Raw genomic sequence first — 4,390 nt, 5'->3', positions numbered from 1 at the left:
CTCCTGTCAAGGCTGGGCAGCTGTGCTGGGCAAATAGAAAGAGAGAAGAGAGACTTATTTATGCTGAAGGTCACTCCCAGATTATAAAACCTCTTTGAAAGGCTCTGTGTTACAGACTTAGCTCCAAAGAGTTGGCTTAGAGCAGGGGGCAGAAGGTGTTATGCAGCTGGTGCTGTGATATATGGCAGCTCTGAGGCAGCTTTGTCTGGGCAGCAGCCTATCTGGCAGAGTCTGGTGATGCTATATTACTCACTGGTGATCACTTCAGCTAGTTTATGGGGTAGAGGTTTTTTGTGTTTGTCTGGAAAATGAGTATCGGATCAGACCAAAGCATTGCTCCATTATGAGTCCATGGGGCTCTTAATCTCAAAATGTGCCTTCAAGATAAAAGCCTTTGGTTTTACTTGTTCCCAGGGCTGGTTTCTGCATCCTCACACTTTCAGGGAAAGCTGACTTTAAAGCGTGGTGGGAAGAGCGGGGTCTGATCAGCTGATCAGCTGTGTCTATCAGGCACCCCAGGGGAACCTGCAGGCATTACACAGCTTTGCTTCTCAAGCTGCTCATGCTCTTCAGGAGGCACAGACATGGGCCATGAGCTAGCTCACACCCTGCAGTCATATGGGTAGCACAGAAACTTGCTAGTTATCTGCATGCCATCGATCTGGCACTCTGTGCCCAGTGGCGCCATTTTTATTTGCCATGCTTGTCCTTGCACCGACTCTGAATTAAGAGACTCCTTAAGTAATTAGTTATACAGAAGTCCATGGGCCCAGCCAGCATACACCCAAGGGTGCCAAGGAAGCTGGCCATTGCTACTGTAAGGCTTCTCTCTACCATCTTTGTAAAGCCATGACAATCAAGGGAGGTTTCCAGTGACTGCAAAAAGACATTTTTTATGCCCATTTTCAAAAAGGGCGAGAATATGGGGAGCTACAGACTCAGACCCCAGGAAGGTTATGAAACAAGTCCTCCTGTAAACCATTTCCAGGCCCATGAAAGACAAGGTGACTGGGTATTTTCCAAGGTCGAATAGTGCCTGACCTGTGATGAAGTAACTGGCTCTGTGGACAAGGAAGAGCAGTAGGTATTGTTTACCTTGACTTTAGTAAGGCTTTCTGTGTGGTTTCCCCATGGGATACTAGTAGCCACACTGGAGGGATTAATGGGTGGGTGGACTTACTTACAAGGTGGTGAGTAAGGGGTGAAAAAAATGGGAAGACTGCCAGGCTCAAAGAGTGATTGGTCAAAGTCCAGCTTATAGCTAATGACAAGTGTTTTTCCTCGGAGGCTGATACTGAGGCCATTAGTGCATATCATCTTCACCAACACCCTGGACGATGGGACAGGATACATGTAAGCTCAAAGCTGATACCAAACTGGGAGCAGCTGGCTATGGATATGCTAGAGGGCAGGGCTACCATTCACAGGGATCTTTCTTGGTAAGCTGGAGGAATGGGTTGACAGAAACCTCAGGAGGTTCACCAAAGACACGTGCAGAGTGTTACGTGTGGGGTAAAATAGCCCCATGCATCAGGGGGGTGCTGGCTGGCTGGAAAGCAGCTCTGCAGAAAAGGTCTTGGTGGACAGCAAGTTGAAGCGATGAAGGTTAACAACATAGCAGACCGCATTAGAAAGAGCACAGTCAGCAGGCTGAGGGCAGCGATTATTCTCCTCTATTTAGCATGCATGAAAATGCATCTGGAGTACTGCGTCCAGTCCTTGGCTGCCCAGGTAAGACAGGTTGACAAACTGGAGAGGGCCCAGCAGAGGGCCACTGAGATGTTTAGAAGGCTGTAGCATGCATGAAAAGAGGCTAAGAGAACTGGGTTTGTTCAGCCTGAAGGGTAAGGGAGGATCTAATTGCTTTCTTTCACTAAGAAAATGCGGTTACAGAGAAGATAGAGACAAACTCTTCTCAGACGTGCACAGAAAAAGGACAAGAAGCAATGGTCACAAGTTGTAACAAGGGAAATTCTGACTGGGTAAAGGAAAATAATTTTATTGGAACTGGCCACCCTGACAGCCTGTGGAGTCTCTGTCCTTGGTGATTTCCACAGAATCACATTGTTTGAAAGGGCCCTCTGGAGGTATCTAGCTCAACCTGTGCTCAAAGCAGCTCCAGTTACAGCAGGTTGCTCAGGGCTGTGTCAAGTCTGAATGTCACCAAGGCTAGAGATTTCACCACCTKTCTGGGCAACCTATGGCAGTCCTTGATCACCCTCACCCTAAAAAAAAATTTTTCCTTATATCAAGTTGAAATTTTCTGTGTTCCAGCTTGTGTCTGTTGCCTCTCATCCTCCTACTATCCACCTCTGAGAGGTGTCTGGCTCCATCTTCTCTAAACTCCTTTGGGCTGTTGAAGATAGTAAGCAGATTCCCCCTTAGCCTCCTGTTCTCAAGGTTAAATAAACTCACCTCTCTCTGCCTTTCCTTGTTCATCCTGTGCTCCAGCCCCCAACCACCTTGCTGGCCCTCCCTGGGCTCACTCCAGTATGTCAATATCTCAAAACAACTGGGAACAGCCCTGAGCAACCTGACCTAGTGCAAACTTTGGAGCAAGGGGTTGGACTAGATGACCACCACAGGTCCCTTCCAATCTAAATATTTCTATGATGCTGTAACCAGTGCTATTGAGGTTGCCTCTTGGACATATTTGCTCTCTTCCTCCTTGTTATGAACTACTGCTCTGCCATGGTCTAGATCTTCCGGGTCTCTGACTCATGATTACTAGTGCATCATGGGACAGCTTCGGTCAGATCTGCCAGAAAGATGACTCAGGATGCCTCCTCTCCTATTTTATACTTCAGTCTGGCTATCACAGCCTGATGGGTCAGATGGTTGGACAGCCGCAGGTGTGCCTCACTCTCCATAAGAACCATAGGATAGTTCGGGTCGGTAGGGACCTCAGGAGGTCTCTAGTCCTGCTCAAACAAGGTCAGCTATAAGATCTGATATGGTTACTCAAGGCTTGATCTTGTTGGGTCTTGAATACCTCCAAGGATGGAGACTGCACAACCTCTCTAGGCAACCTGTGCAAATGCTTAACTGAACTCATGGGGGAAAAAAGTTATCTTCTCCTTATGTCTAGTCTGACACTCTCTTGTTTCACTTGTGCCTGTTATCTCTCATCTTCCTGCTGAACAAGCCCAGCTCCTTCAGTCACTGCTAACAGGAACCATCTGTTACTCACCTGTACTATTAAACTTCTTGTATGTTCGTGTATTTACAAAATGAACTCCCTCACACAAAAAGACAGTACAATGAGATGTTGATCTATTGATCAGATTCTGATCTCAACTATCTTGGTGAAAATTCAGGTATTATAAAGCCTTTGCATAATAAAGCACAGAGGTCTGTATATTTTATACAAATGTCAAAGCTCCCCATTAGTTCCTCTCTATTCCTCTCTGCTGCTAAATTTGAATCTATACACTTGTAAGATGGTGCCTTGGGGCAACTGGCACATCCAGGACTGTGCCCCCTTCTCACCATCCCTCTGCCCTCCCTCCAGCTTAAAGCACAGGTGTCAAGACCAAATTCCTCTCCTCTAGTCGAAGCTGGCTCCCTCCCAGCTGCCCTGGCGACTTCCCATCTTCTCACCTCAGCCAGCTCACATGCCATCATTGTACTTCACAAGCTACCCAGACCTCTGTGCCTCCTGATGGAGAACTACAGTGAAAGCAGAACTTTCAAGAGGTTTCCAAGTTATTTCCTGATTTCTTCTGTGATGCTTGCTGTTGAGAGGACAGGCTCTCACATAATACACACACTTGCTAATAACCCCATTTATTTCTGAACTCCATATCATAAAAGTCTAGCCACAATAATGTAGGCACTTGGGTACAGTCCTGCCCTTCCACTCATGCAGTTGCTCTCTGAACGGCAGTGGAATTTCACTGAGCCAAAAACAGCCTGAGGTCAGGTTCTGGACTTTTGGTTTTACCATCAGAAACAAACCCGCACTCTCTCCTGAGCAGGATTTTGTTTCCAGCTCTGGTTCCTATAGTTAGCTGTTGCAAGCCAGGTGCAATTACAGCATTTTACACAGTTGCTAGTTGGGCTTTAGCTGGGGTTTTAGGGATTATTTTTGACTCAGAAAGCTGTAAATGGCCTGTGACCTTTCTACTGGAAATGTTACTTCTGCTGCAGCTGAATCAATTGTTTGCAAGATACCTCTTGGGCTCACCAGGAAAAAATTAAGCCATTCTTCATCCGCTTTAGCAAGCATCTGGCAAAACCTTACTGGAGACAAGGCTTCTTGTAATTTTTATATAATTGGTCAATGTAAAACATAGGTCTCTTACGGTCTTTAACCTGATTCACTGACTGGAAACTCCCAACTGCTGTGACTTGGATTTTCACTAGTTCAGACTTGAGGCATGTCTATAGT

Source organism: Apteryx rowi, unplaced genomic scaffold (genome assembly GCF_003343035.1).
Source record: "Apteryx rowi isolate R43461 unplaced genomic scaffold, aptRow1 scaffold_967, whole genome shotgun sequence".
Taxonomy (NCBI): Eukaryota; Metazoa; Chordata; class Aves; order Apterygiformes; family Apterygidae; genus Apteryx; species Apteryx rowi.
This window is presented reverse-complemented; position numbering follows the sequence as displayed.